Source organism: Odocoileus virginianus, chromosome 6 (assembly GCF_023699985.2).
Source record: "Odocoileus virginianus isolate 20LAN1187 ecotype Illinois chromosome 6, Ovbor_1.2, whole genome shotgun sequence".
Classification (NCBI taxonomy): Eukaryota; Metazoa; Chordata; class Mammalia; order Artiodactyla; family Cervidae; genus Odocoileus; species Odocoileus virginianus.
In genome coordinates, this window is record NC_069679.1 from 39,249,152 (window position 1) to 39,264,797 (window position 15,646).

The 15,646-nt window shown below is 41.5% G+C and overlaps 1 long non-coding RNA gene across 1 annotated transcript in view; it reads left to right on the top strand.

The window, feature by feature from the left end:
* Positions 1–15,646, top strand: part of LOC139035629 (uncharacterized) — a 58,938-nt gene that overhangs the window by 31,188 nt on the left and 12,104 nt on the right. The window contains exon 2 of the long non-coding RNA XR_011488259.1: positions 4,572–4,717. This is a non-coding gene — a long non-coding RNA (uncharacterized lncRNA). The remainder of the gene's footprint in view (positions 1–4,571; positions 4,718–15,646) is intronic.

Consider the following 15,646-nt stretch of genomic DNA (forward strand, 5'->3'; position numbering starts at 1 on the left):
ATGAAATCCAAATGTTAGTAGCCGTAAAGAGTTTTAGAATAGAACAAAAATCCCAAACTAGATGGAAGCATTCCTCGAGCAGTATGAAGGCTTATAGACCTGATAAATGGATACTTTACAGATAAACTCAACATTTTGTTTGGGACAACAAATGACCACACCCTTTTTCTAAGCTGGTAAACAGATTTTTTTTTCAATGTTAATGCAGTTATTCACAAACTACTTCCTTGCTCCTGCTCCTAGCCCCCTATCTCAGCATTCATTACACTGTAAAAATTGTTAACTAGGTGGCCCAGTTTGGGTATTTAATCATATTGTTGTCTTTTCCCTTCACAATTTGATACCTTATTTGTAGCACCACTTTCCTAACACAGTTTTTAATCCAAGTGAAACATTTTGGTTAGTAGCACAACTAATGGAATCCCCAAATACTCAAATAATAATTACATTAAAATGTATATATCAAGCAAAAGTGTGGAAAATTCCAAAGAGATGGCATTAATAGTGGCTCAGTAATGAGAAGCAATCTGGGGAAATACAGTCTACAAACAATTACCTTCCCACCTAGTTCCTCCTTCATTTACAATATAATGGGGATTTTATTTTGGGGGGCTTTGAAAAATTTTTTGGCCGTGCTGTGTAGCACATTGTGGGATCTTATTTCCCTGACCAGAGATGGAGCCCATACCCCCCTGCACTGGGAGCATGGAGTCTTAACCACTGAACTGCCAGAAAAGTCCCCACGGAGAGATTTTTAAATGGAAAGACTGTCTTATTCAACTGGGAATCTACTGAATTTAGCACTTTGAATGAATTTATTTGGGGGCATTTAAAGGGAATTTTTATCTTGTCAAATTCAGTGTGTTAAAAAACTAGTAAAAAGTGAAGAAATAATTTGCAGCACACAGTGTGTGCTACATCTTCAGAATTCCATGTTGTGAATATAAGTAGACATGTTTGCTTTAAGGAGTCAATTACTATATTAAAATTTGTTTCAGGAAAGGTTTAAAATATCCCTTAGTGAGCAAGGCTTGAAATATTAAAAATAACGTGAAATTAAAATCTGGACAACTGTCGATACTAGGGTTATTTGAGCCAGCTCATTTTAAAAGGGAAATGACAAATAATTCCATTTATAATCGTCTTCAAAACGTAACCACTGTATGGTGTTAGAATTGGTTAAGAAGGAGCAGGGAAGCGGGGTGTCTCTTAGTTTGGTCAATTTTGTAATTACAACAGCACATTTCCAAAACATTCCCTAGAACCTTCACAGGCCTTTCTCTTGAAAACTTAAAACTGCTGTATTTCATGACAAAATCCTGTATGTGTGGGTTTTTATTATTAACTCTAGGTTTGAATTAGAATTCCCTATCTTACAGCTTGGAGCTAAACTCTGTTTACAAAACAGTATTTACACTTGACTAATTTTGCAGATCAAACTAATTAAATCAATTAAACTGGTGATTAACCAAATGAAGGCTGATTGCAAAAATTAGTGGGTTTATTTTGGAGGACTGGAAGTAAGCTAATTACTGCAGTGATTACTTGAACCTGGAGTACTCTAAATGTGGTATAAATTGAAACCTCATAGTGAATTAGACTGGGAATTCATTACAGTTTAAAGCACTGTTAATACTATTCAGTCTGTTTCTCCTTGGGGAAAATTTCCTCTTTCTGTGTTTCATATATGATAAACAACCACTTGGGTTATGTGCTTTTTGTGGTGGAATCCAGTAAAATGGGGGACACTGAAGAAAAGGTATTTACTTTAGAATGATATTCAGCAGTGCCTTTCAAACTTGAACGTGCATTTGAATCACTTGAGGATATTCTGCAAGGAGGATTATGATTCAGTATGTTGGGGTGCAGTTGGGGGTTGAAAAAGTAACATGGGGGCATGAAGTGGGAGATGTGAGTTTATGCGCCTGTATGTATATGGGTAGATGAATACACATGACATCTAGGATTTGCCTATCAGGTTCTCAGGTGATGTTGATGCTGCAGCTTCTTGGACCACACTTTGAAACAATAAGTGCATACACTGAAATGGACATATGAACTGTCAGGCTTAGATTTGATGCTTCAGGATGCAATATGGACCAAGCTATCATTGTATTCCTTGCTGATGGCAACTGTCTCACTCTTTCTGGAGATGCCTGAGCATCATCTGATTTCAGGAATGGCCACTCCTGATGGGTCCTCATCGAGTGGTTTTTCTCATGATCTTCTCATGCCAGCTTGTTAGTAACAGTATTTATGTGCATGCATAACACACTCTACTAATTGGTTTTTAAAGCATATCATTTTAACAAAATGTGAACACAGCTGAGTGTGTGGTCTACATTTTGCTGATTTAAATATCACTGAGCTTTCAGTTCTCTGTTTTACCTTAGTTTTAGGTTTATGAGATGATATTTACAATAATAAAAGAACGACTTGAGTTCTTTTAAAGAAGCAGTTAAATCTAAGAGAGAGATGTTGGTTTTATGCAAAATTTAAAAGGAAGCAAGCAGCTTCCTTTTGCAGCCCAACTGGAGGATAGGCATGTCTTTGTTTCCAGTGTTGCATCTACTTGTGATATTGGGGGGAAAAGTTAATTTTCTCAGTTAATCAATGAACCTGTCTTGACATTTGGTTTCCTGCATGTTGTAAGTTCATAGCAAGAAACACCTTATCTCTATAGGAAACCGCACAACCTTTAGCGATGACTATTATTCATTGCCACTTGATAAGGACTGTCCCCTGTGTGCCAGGAGCTAGAGAGTGCAAACTTGAATAAATTAAGACCACAGACTGTGTTTTAATAAGGACAGAGCTCTCTGAAAGGGAAGGCACATCTGAAGAGTCTCCATCTGGTGAGAGAACAACAGTTAAATGACTATAAGAAACAGTTCTATGTTAGGAACAGATTGTTCAGGGCTTTGATAAATTGCCCCAGTGTTAATTAGAAACACTTTTGGTTGCAACTCTTGTTGAAATGCCTCTTAGATATTTTTTGTATTACAGTCTTGTGAAAATACTTGATATTTTTCCTGATGCTTGAGATATGTGCAACCTGCCTACTTCTTAGTCCCATTGTGAACTAGCATCTCATCTTGGAACCTGTGGGTGGAGATGAAGAAGATGTAGGAGATTGAGCTGAGTCTTTATAGATCCTGGGGAAAAATGGAAAATGAATGTGTTAGTTGCTCAGTTGTGTCCAATTCTTTATAACCCCATGGTCTGTAGGCCTCCAAGCTCCTCTGTCCATGGGATTCTCCAGGCAGGAATACTGGAGCAGGTAGCCATTCCTTTCTCCAGGGGATCTTCCTGACCCAGGGATCAAAGAAAGATCTTATGCATTGCAGGTAAAGATGGCTCTTTACCATCTGAGTTACTAGGGAAGCCTGTAGATCCCAGGGACATGGCTTTAAACACTAAACACTTACTTGATATAAGCTTATCTGAGTGGCATCTTTCTTGTAAAACTTAAGTGTAGTAAACAAAAACTATAGGCTGAAATTCTTAGTTGAGTAAAGTTTTTATGTTGGCAAACTTTGTAGATTTTGTCAAATTGAATTAAAAATGTTAATTGAATTAATTGAAGATGTTTGGTATAAAAATAGAAGGGTTTTCTTGTCTTATTTAACAAAGATCATCAGAATATTTCCATTAGTTACCAATTGATAGTCTAAAGAAATACTAATTATGGAAGATGGTAAAAGCAAATAATCAGTAGAGAGACTGTGTAAGGACACTTGCCTCAGTGAACTTACCAAGTTCATGCATGTTTGGATGTTGTCTACTGACCTGGAGTGGATCTAGCTCTGGGTAAAAGATGACAATAACTGAAAAAATTGCATGCACACTGGTATCCAGGTGTGACTGTACATAGTCTCCTACATACACATGCGAATTCTGATATCTGTTGTAAGATCAGGAAGTAAGTTTATTTTATAATAAATGTCAGTCTGTTTAGGCTGTTATAACAAAATACCAGAGACCGGGTGACTTACAAAAAATATGCCTTAGTTTCTCACAATTCTTGAAGCTGGAAAATCCAGATTTAGGCACCAGCAGATCCTGTGTGTGGTGAGAGCCCCCTTGCTCTTTGACGGCTGCCTTTTTATGCTGTGACTTCACGTATTGGAAGGGGCAAGGGCTTTCTCCTCCCACTTTGATCGGGGCACTAACCCCATTTGTGAGGACTCTGCTTTCCTGACCTAATCTCCTCCCGAAGGCCCCACCTCCTAATACCATCACCTTGAGGGTTTGGATTTCAACACATGAAATTGGAGGTGAAGACACAGCAAGAAGTCTAACTAGTTGCCTAGAGGTGAGACTGCACACACATATCTGCCCGGTGCATCCATCCCCTGTAGGAGAAACTAAGAGAGTCCCCATATGAGGAGCCGCTGATGTCAAAGAGACCTTCTCAGCGCTCTTAGTGCTGAGTAGGAGGTACTCGTACCTCACCAAGGAGGGCTTCCCTATGCCTTCCATGGATGGGCACTGTCCCTCCAGGATTCTTCTTTTTAAAATGTCCTATGGTTTTTCTAATCCCTTCTCTATATCCCTCTTCCTCCTAACAGAATGCAATGATATTGATTTCGTATGATTTATGGAATTATATGGAGTTGGAAATGGCAACCCATTCCAGTATTCTTGCCTGGAGAATCCCATGGACAGAGGAGCTTGGAGGCCTACGGACCATGGGGTTGTAAAGAATTGGACACAAGTGAGAGACTAACACTTTCACTTTCCTTTTCTTTTCACTTTCCTACAGTCCGTGGGGTCATGAAGAGTCACATGTGACTGAGCAACTAAGCGTATAGAATTATAACCCCATCTCTGGTCCAGCTTTAAGAAATGCATCCCAGATACCTTGACTGAATTTTGGAACTTCCTAAACCCAGGCTCCTTGTTAGGTGCCACAGCTAGTCACACATTATGTACAGACTTTGCTTTCAAGCCCTCGAAGAAGCAGTTTCCTCTTTGTCATCTCTGTGTGTGATCCCACAAGTAAAGGCACTTTTAATGATTCACATGTGAAGTCAGGGGTTGGAGAACTTTTCCCAGTGTAGTTCATTTATTTTAGTATTTTTGCCTATGCGGGTCTTCATTGCTGCTTGGCTCTTCTCTAGTTGCAGGGAGCAGAGGCTACTCTCTAGTTGCAGTGCGCCAGCTTCTCACTGCGCTGGCTTCTCTCATTGCAGAGCACAGGCTCTAAGGTGTGCAGGTTTCTGTAGATGCAGCACATGGGCTCAACAGTTGTGGCTCTCCAGTTCTAGACCATAGGCTTGGTAGTTTTGATACTCAGTCCTTGTCGCCTAGTGGCATGTGGAATCTTCCTGGACCAGGGATCAAACCCATGTCCCCTGCATTAGCAGGTGGATTCTTAACCGCTAGACCGCCAGGGAAGTCCCTGCTAGTGTAATTTTATCTTCCCTTTTCTATCTCTTATTAAAAGGGCATCACATAGCTTGTTGGAATTACGGATTTCTCTGCATATGTCTAACAGATGTTGTGGCATGAGAAGTGTCCAGTTGTGGAGATGTGATTCCCATGTCATTTTACAGAGTGCGTGTTGCCTTTGTGGAGTTACTCACCAATGTCTATTACTCTTGTCTTTCTTGCGGACATAAACTCAAGTTTATTTAGGTGTCTGCTTTTCAGGGAACGTGACCACAGTTCAAGCATAAATCCTGTTTAAGCTAACCCAAGCTTTGTAATGTCATTTTCATTGCCAGTGATTAGTTGAGAGGAAGGCATGTGGCTGAGTTCTAGCCACTACAAACCTAGTGGAAATCTGCTTTGGGCTTTCAGAAATGATGCCTTGTCTTACAAAGAGACATGAGGAAGAACTGGCCCACTTCTTCCTGCAGAAGTCATCCTGTATCTGCTGGCCCACGAAGGGAGCCAAAATGAGGGCAAAGTTGACATGTTGCTATTAGCAGAGGGAAAAGATGGAGAGGAGCTGGGTTCTTCCTTACAGCCCCGAGTTGCTGGTGGAGCTACTGCACTCAGAACTTCCTCATCAGTAATGCATTTCCTTTTTTATTAAGCCATTTGAGGTAGGATCTCTGTTAGGTTTAGCTAAAAGCAACACAAAATTTTTCTTTCTGTGTTTGTACTGGATGAGCATTGGGACTTTTAACTTTCCTACTCTATTCCATTTCTCTTTCTCAGACAACTAAGTGACTTCAGTAAATGAATCCAAGGCTTTGTAGATACACAGAACATACCAGAATTCTCTTAGTTAGAGTCAGCCAAGACGATCCTTAGCCAAGATGCATGTGGGCATGTTCAGTCATGTCCTACTCTTTGAGACCCTAGGGATTGTAGCCCATTGGGCTCCTCTGTCCATGGGGTTTTCCAGACAAGAATACTGGAGTATTGAAAAACCTTTCCCCAAAGCTTCTTGTTGATTCACAATTCCTGGGAAAACTTTTCTCGTGAAATATGAGTAGACTGAGCCACTGATCCCGTGTCAGTCCTCTGGTGCAAAAATTTCAGGCGAAGGATAAATTTATTTCAGCTAGTCACAGACTCTCACCTTTACTGCCCCAGTTTGGAATTATTTAATAAAAAGCCTATAAGATTTCAACCAAGTTATTTTTCCATACCTGTGAACTTTTGCTGGGGGTGGCATTCAAAATGTTAAGCCAACTTGCATTTGATTATATGATTATTTCAGAAAGTATACACTCAGGTATTGAGTCACTAGTATAGGCTGTTAACACAAAACAAGTAAATAACACAATGTAAATTGGAGAGAAATGGGTGTATCCATAGGTTAAAATACAAGGAAACTTGTAACCTATTAATGAAATGTACAGTAACCTACAGTGGAAGTATTTAATATTAAAGAATGAAAGATAAAGACCAATACAGTATAATAACACATATATATGGAACTTAGAAAGATGGTAACGATAACCCTATATGCAAAACAGAAAAAGAGACACAGATGTACAGAACAGACTTTTGGACTCTGTGGGAGAAGGCGAGGGTGGGATGTTTCGAGAGAACAGCATCGAAACATGTATATTATCTATGGTGAAACAGATCACCAGCCCAGGTTGGATGCATGAGACAAGTGCTCGGGCCTGGTACACTGGGAAGACCCAGAGGGATCAGGTAGAGAGGGAGGTGGGAGGGGGGATCGGGATGGGGAATACACGTAAATCCATGGCTGATTCATGTCAATGTATGACAAAATCCACTACAATATTGTAAAGTAATTAGCCTCCAACTAATAAAAATAAATGGAGAAAAAAAAAAAAAAGAATGACGTCTCCTTTAACCTGGCAGTAGGAAGGATGCTCTTCTGAGTATTCTTTGGGGATCTGATTTACATAGGATAATCAATACATTGGCCCAACTTGCAGTGAAAGGGATTAATTTATATTTTAATATTGTATGGTTTCAGGTGTGAAAAGAAGCAGAGAGAAATCCTCTTTCTTTGGGACCTTGAGGAATTCTGACGTGAGCTTTTGAAAGATTTCATGTAAGAGCTTTCCCACAGAGGTGTTCGTGAAACAGTATTGAGCACCTGATAAGAGAGAGGCATCAGGCATCCTGTAAGGTGCTGGGGAGTTTGTGAAAATGAGTCAGACTTAGATTCTGTTCCCAAGAGGAGCTTTGGTAAGACATTAACTTAAGACAGTGACAGAGAAAAAGAAAAGTGACTCCAAGATTTGGCATCTGGAGAACTGTGAGGAGAGTGATGCTGCAAAGAAAATGGAAAAACAAGGAAGGGATTCTCCTGTTAAATGAGCTTAGATTTCAGGGTGTCTAGTCTCAGCTATTGTAGGAAAGGTGTGTAGAGATGTTTCTCGTTAACTGGATATTATCACTCCATTGGAATTCCCAATTCTATGTAGTACTTTGATTCCATTTACTTTGACACATTTTCTCTGCATTAATAACAGGGCCATCCTTAACAGGCAATGCCACCTCTGCTCAATGGACATGAGTTTGAGTAAGTTCCGAGAGTTGGTGATGGACAGGGAAGCCTGGCCTGCTGCAGTCCATGGGGTCGCAAGAGAGTCAGACACGACTGAGCGACTGAACTGAACCGAACCGATCCTTAACAGGCAAGCCGTTTAGTTTGGAAAGTTCTTGTGATTACATACTGATAACATCTTAGAAGTGTGGAGGGGGTGCTTTTCAAATCAAAACTGGAAAGGAAACACCCAGCAGATCATATTGCTTGCCGTTTGTCTGGGCCAGTCCTGAACACAACATTGGGAAGTGCAGCCCAGAAGAAAGAGCACAGTCTAGGGAAGTAGAAGGGGTGAGTTCTGTTTCCGACAGTGACCCCTGAACGGGCCATTTTCTTCACTCTGTAAAGATAGATTTAGCAAGTTAACACCAAAGACTCTTTCCGTGACTTCTGTAATATCCTGGGATATTGTTCACACCATAGTTCTATATTGCCCTTGCCACTCACCTCCTCATATGTATTTAGTCACTCAGTCATGTCCAACTCTTTGCAATCCCATGGACTGTAGACCACCAGGCTCCTCTGTCCATGGAATTCTCCAGGCAAGAATACTAGACTGGGTTGCCATGCCCTCCTCCAGGGGATCTTCCCAACCCAGGGATTAAACCCATGTCTCCCACATTGTAGGTGGACTCTTTACTATCCGAGCCACCTGGGAAGCCTCCTCAGAGGTGCTTAATAAAAAATCTGTATAACTGTTTAGTGTCCTAGAGCATAGTCATTATTTTCACATTTATCCCTTTCTGAACCCAGGTTGGTGCACTATTGATGAGGGAATTTGGGTACATAAAGACTTAGTGGCTTGTACCCCAATTTTCTCATCAATAATGAGGTGTATATTAGAGCCAGGACACGCACCAGCAGAACCCAGGGCCCCTCTCTCTCCCGTTACCTAGCTCCCTCACACACACGCACAAATTCCCCACCACAACCACCCCACAGGCTTTAGACTCAGGTTGGCCCACTCTTGAGTGGACCTTTTGTGGAGGAGGGGAGGGGGAGTTGCTCACTGAGCCAGCTTGCAGGATCTTAGTCCCCAGCCAGGGATTGAACCCAGGACCACAACACTGACCGCGCTGAGTTCAAGCCACTGGATGTCCAGGAAATTCCCTTGAGTGTATTTTAATAGGGGGCTTTTATAAAGATGTTACTAGACTTTTGGATTACAAATAGAAAGCTTTTTTAAAAACTTATTCCTTTTGAAGTAATTTTCTGTTTACAGAAATGTTGCAAAGATATACCCAGCTTTTCCTAGGGTTAACATCTTACATAACCATGGTTCATTTGTCAAAACTAAGAAAGTAACGTTGGCACAGTGTTATGAACTAGTCTACAGACTTGGTTTGGATTTTACCGGTTCAAAATCTTAATGAGCAAATTATTCTGATAGTGAAGCAGCCACAGGCTTGACAAGAGAGGGAGGTCTGGTGATGAGAAAATCAGTGGCCAATTCCAAATAGTGAGGTGTGTAAACTACACACCAAACAACAGACTAAAGAGACTTTTCAGATCCTGTCTTTTATGGACAAGATACAATCACCATCCATCATTTTTTAAGTGCAACCCTTTCCTGGAAGATATTGCAGTATTATTCAAAATGTGCCAAAGTGGGCAGGAGATCCCAAGAGTAATTGTGAGTTATGAGGTCATGGGGACCTCATTGCAAACTATTTGCAAAACTTAATTGGGGTAATAAATAAACTAAGCATGTAAATTAGATTGAAGGCTACAGTGTGAATTAGAAGGCGGCCATTAGCTTGTATAGTCAAAATGCCTTCTTCCTGTTCGGAATATTTGCTGAGTTGAACTAGTAATCGAGGAAGCATTAATATCCTAAAATTTCACAATGAAAATAACTTGGAAATAAAACCATTTAATGAGGTCCTTTCTGGGCAAGATATGAACTCTATTTTTTTATAATTAGATATTTTGGCCCTTTTCAAATAGAAGATGGTCTGGCGTTCATATTTGAGTCCACTTGCCTTTCTCCCCGCACCCCAGGGTGTGGATTCATCTTAACCAGGGTTCTTCAAAGCAAATGCAGAAGAAGAAAAAGAAAGCCCAAAAGGAATGAACTAAGGAAGCCACTCGAAATTGTTAGAAACAAACAGATCTACAGGCTGAAATGGGACTGTCCCTCTCTTTCTTTTTTAAGCCAGGTGATTAAAAATAACTTCACATCTGATATTCCTTTCTCACATATCTGAAGAATGAATAAAGGGGCCTTTTGCAGGTAAATATAAATATAAAAAAGAAGAGACACCAAGCGCCCAAACACTGCATCTAATAATCCAGCCCAAGTCAAGCCTTGCAGCAGCTTTTTTTTTCTTCAAGCAGTTGATTGAATGAATACAAATGCCTCTCTGTTGTCACTTGGGATGCCACTTGATATATCCCATTTTCTAGACTCTAATTATTCCATTTGTAGACATGAATGCCATTTAGATGTGAGCTAATTCAGCATGGTAACTCAATTAGATTTGTACCGACTTGGATTTATGAAACATCAATGGGTTCTTGGTGAGACCAATGGGACTGCAGGCGATTCATCCCGAAGTCTCACCGACACAGCCTCTCAGGAGCTCAATTAAACACGCCAGCCACGAGGATGTTTTTTAGCTGGAATGTCTCACAATTAAAATAAAAGAGATTTCTGTGTTCCTCGGCACGCATGGCCCAGCAGAACAGAAAGACCTGTGATAACACAGGCTGAAGTTTTCCTTTGGGTTGTATATTATCCACATGAAAGGAGGTGCTTTTGCTCCGCTGGGCTTCAGAGCACCTGCATGGCTGCACTCTGCATGTATGGCCTCAGTGGTTGACCCATGTGGCAAAGATTGTAGAGCTTCATCACACCTCACATTCAAGGGCACTCAATAAATGTTGGTTGAACTAAATTGCTAAGTTCGTCTTAGAGCCTGTATCTGCATCTTGGTTCTGAGAGAGAGGCAGACACCGAATACCAAATTAGATTTGTAAAAATATGTGAAATCGCAAAGTAATAAAAAATGTTGCTGTCTATAGTTTTAACACGAGATGTGGCCCATGGTCAGAAGATGAGGGTGAAGATTGGAAATCAGGACTATCCCCTTGTAAAAAATACTCTTTTCAGTGAAATGATTGTACTATATGACTCAGGTTTAGGAATTCAGGCAAGGCCCTGCGTGTCACCTGCCTTGTGCCTGGCAGATTTGCCACTCAGTGTCCTCCTCACCAAGGAGATGTTTCATGATTAAAGGCTTTTTCTAGTTCTCAATGCAGGGCCCGGCACAGAGGGCAACCTTGGAAATATCGTGTGAATTAATGAAATAATGTAATAGATGTGAACTCATTTCATCAATGATGTAGAACTTCAGTAATGTCTGTTGTCATTTTCCTAAATCAAGTCATGGATAAGAGAGACAATTTCATTTGTTTTTTCCAAGACCTGGATGAAGGAAATATCATGGGGAAAGAATTTCCATCTCATTGTGTCTCCCCCTCTCAATTTAATACCCTGATGTTTATTTCTATTGTGAGATTATTAGATAGAATAGTAGTAGTAGTAATGCTTAGTTAAGTAGTGTAAATCACGTTTGCCTTGCATGTCATAAATTTCAAAATGCATATCCTGTGACGTTTTATCCTGATAACACTCTTGCAGAACAGGCATTATTACCTATTTTATAATTGACAAAACTGGTCAAGAGAGGTTGTATGAATTACTTAAGGCCACACAGCTCAATCCCAGTGAAACTGGTATTGCAACCTATCTTTTCCTGTTAAATCTTTCTCCAGTGGGATAGCAGAAAGAGCATGGGTTACATCAGAAAACTGTTACTGTTGTACTTTCTCGTTCTGTCATTTTGAATCTTCTAAGCAGTGATAGAAAGATACATTTTGCCTTATCACATGATGAATCTGAGTGGCATTCTTGAATTTGATTTGGGTAAAGGTTCCAAAATTTGATCCTTAAAACTAATCCTTGAGTGTGTCTGATGGTACTGGCATAGGAAGGCATGTGGGATCTTAGCTCCCCGACCAGAGATTGAACCTGCACCGCCTGCATTGGAAGGTGAAGTCTTAACCACTCTACCGCTAGGCAAGTCCCGGGGAAATTTATTGAAAATACTGATTTCAGAACCTTTCCCTACCTGCAAGATTCTGATTCCACACTCTCAGGTATTACTCAGAAATCTGTCCTTGTTGCAAGTACCAGATACTGGTGGTCCTAATACCATATTTTGAAAAACAAGGGCAGTGGGATGAAGACATTGCCAGCAGTTCTCAACCTTTGCTAATATCAAAATTGTCTACCAGATCAGCATTTTCAGGGAGGAGGCTGGCAAAGTACATGCTGACATTGCTCCCTGGGTGTTTCTGATGTCCCCTGAGGTGCCTCTCAGTCTTTCCTGTATAGATGAATCGGGGATTTTCTTAAGCCGCAGGTTCTGATTTGGCAGGGTTAAGGTAGGGCCTGAAATTCTGCATGTCTAACCCGGTCTCCGGTGCTACTGCTGCTGCTTCTGGTCATGGGCCGCACTTTCAGCAGCGAGACACTGAAGGCTGCGAACCACCTGGTATTCTGTTTGCATATTTTAAGATTGTGCCCTTCCGCATGCACAGCGAGCATAAAAGGACCCTGTTTCTAATAGGATCTGTGTTTGCTAATATTTCTCACTTTGTCCTGGGCTATGCAGAGTTCATCTTCAAAAGGCTCAGAGAGATCACAGTCTAGTTCCTAAAGATATTGGTGCACACATCTCCACATTTTCCACTTAACTAAACTTCCAGGCTTTGGGTCTTATTTAGACTCCGGAAAAACAAAGGAAAGTGATCAGGATCCTTTAGAGAGCTCACCCTCAGGGTGACCAACTGTCCTGATTTGCCCAGAACTGTCCTGGTTCAAGCACTGGAAGTGTGACCCTAGCAGCCACACTTTCTGGAGGAAAGAAGACTGATAATACCAATAGCTTTAACAAAAGTTCGCAAGTACAGGTAGGAAACCAGCTAATTCAGCCTGAGGGCTCAGGAAAAGACAGGTTAGAGAGGGCCTCTTGGAGGCTTCACCGGGTTGGGGGCTGAAGATGAAAGAGGAGGGGGCACTGAAGGGAAGGATTATGCAGAAGTACAGAGATACATGGGGAGGCGGAAGTCCCCTAGCTTCTCAGAGCCCTCGTCTGTTCTGAATGTCTTAATTCGATATAGTGAAAAATTCTTCCTGCTGCATAAAGCTCTTTGGGGAAAGAAGAAGGCCCCATCCTGCAGCTATGGGAACATTCTTCTTTTCTCATAGTCAGTTCTTTTGTTATTTTAGCAAATGAATAATTTTCATGATTCATTCATGGATATTTTTCTCTGGCCATATTTCTTGGCCTGGTTTTGGTTTATTCATCCATTCTTCAAGTATTTATCCTATTCTTCTTGTGTACCAGAACAGTTCTAAGCACTTCCAGTGTATCAGCAAGCAAACACCCCTGCCCTCAGGGAACATGCGTTCTAGAACAGAAAATAGACAATAAGCAGTAAGAATTTTAAAAGTAAATTATGTCTGCTGGCAGGTCAAAAAGATACCAGCAGGTAGAAATAATTAAGAGTATAACTTTGTACAGGCTGTCAGGAAAAACCTTTCTGATTCTATGATATTGAGCAGAGGGCTTAAGGAAGTGGGGGAATGACCATGCAGGTGTCTGGGGGAGGATGTTTTAGGCTGAAGGAATTGCAGTGCAAAGGTCCTGCGGGCACTTGACATTTGCAAGGACCAATAAGGAGACGACTGGATTCAGAGTGGAGTAAATGAGGCAGCTGAGTGCAGGAGGAAGAGAGATTGAGAGGTGGATACTTGGGGACCAGGATAAGGAGTGACACTGAGTGAGATGGGGGCCCTGTTGGAGGGGATCTGGGCAGAGGAGGAACATGAACTAACATATTTTTAAAGCATCACTTTGCTTTTAGTGAGAAGTGACTATGGGGTAAGGGTACAAGTAGGGAGATTGGGGATGAAGCTACCCCAGGCAAGAGATGATGATGACTCTGTCAAAGGTGGACTCAGGGCAGCGGTAAGACAGGGCTCTCTGTGTCCACTGATTCCCCTCACAGTCACTCCCTTCAGTGGTCCAGGGAACTTCTCCAACCACCTGTGTGGTCTAGGTGGATCTCTCCACCCACTTGGTTCCTCCCTTGCATCATTTATAAAACGATGCCAGACAGTAATATCTGCCCAACCACTCTTACAAGGTACTTTTGAGAATTAAATGCGATCACAGCATAGAACAGGACAGAAACACAGATAAGTCAGAACCCACCAGTGATGGCTCATCTGACAGGGCAGAAAAGGTGGGCTTCTGTCTTGTCACTGTTCCAGATAATTCATGAAGGGGGATGCTGAATGAAAAGGTGAAACCTCAAATCACAGATCAAGAGGAGACATATATGAACATCTGGTCAAACCCCATTTCTCTTAGATCAGGTCATAATATGCAGAGATAAAGGTGGCTTTCCCAGGCAACTCAGTAAGGTCAGAATACTAGTTCTGAGTCTTCTCCCAAGCTGCCCATTCAAATGTGGTGACAAATGTCCCTACCTTGAAAGCAAATCAATGCACAATTACTCTCAAAGGAGAAGGAAGAGCAGGGCCTCAGCTCCGGGGCTACAGCAGCTTTTAAGAACATCATCCCATTAGATCCTCCCAACCTTTCCTTGAGGTTTTGAATTCCCCTCTTTTACAAGTAAGGAAACGGAGGCTCAGAAAGATAAGCTCAGTTACCCTAAGTCACATGGCCAGCAGGTGCCAGGAAAGAATTCCAGCTCTTCTAGTTCCTAAGCTGGTACTCCTTCCCCTGCATTTAATGAAAACCTCTGGAGAGGGCAGGATTGGTTTAATTTAGGGAGGTGTTATCTCAATTTTTCTAATTACTCTCCCCAAATCCCTGCAGCAAGGGATTCAAAGGAACGCTTTTGATTTGTGAGTGTCGTCTAGTGCTCATTAAAATTTCTGAGCTTTTACGTTGGAAGTTTCAACAGGCTTACTGGCAGACTTTTGAAGTGTTGAGTGTAAATTTTAAATCTAAAAAACACTGTCAAGCTAACTGTGCTGACATATTTTGAGACAGTGGTTGGAAGAGTTTCGTAAGTGGGTGCTTTGCAGAGAGACTCACACTGAGGCTCACTCGCTACAGTTTTCTGAGCTTTAAGAGGAAAGAGCCAGCAAGCATGAGATCAGGAAGGTGCTGAAACTGGTGCAGGATCATAGGCAGAGCTGCTGTTGATGAGCACCTTAGAGACTTGTATTGCTGTACGCGTGGGATATGTGACATGTTGCTTGGTGTTAACTTTTAATCGATGTATTTTTTTTTAATGTATTCTTTTGAATCAAGAGCTGGAGGAAGGTTTTAAGAGGCAAAAGCTTCTATCTGAACACAAACACAGGGTAAAGTCACCAAAGCTTGGGATATCAGCATATTCTCTGGAGCTAGTTAATCATGGCTGAGTTTGATGGAGACTGAATGGGCCAGGTGAACAAAGGTTCCTTCCACTCCTGATTTCCCCTGGCAGCAGGCACGGAGGCCTGGGAGCTATTGGCTTTCCTATACCAAAGCCCTTGGCAGGATGTTGGTACCATGGACCCAGAGCTCTGGTCCTCTCCAGCCCCCATCACGGCCATGTCATCACCACTGAGCT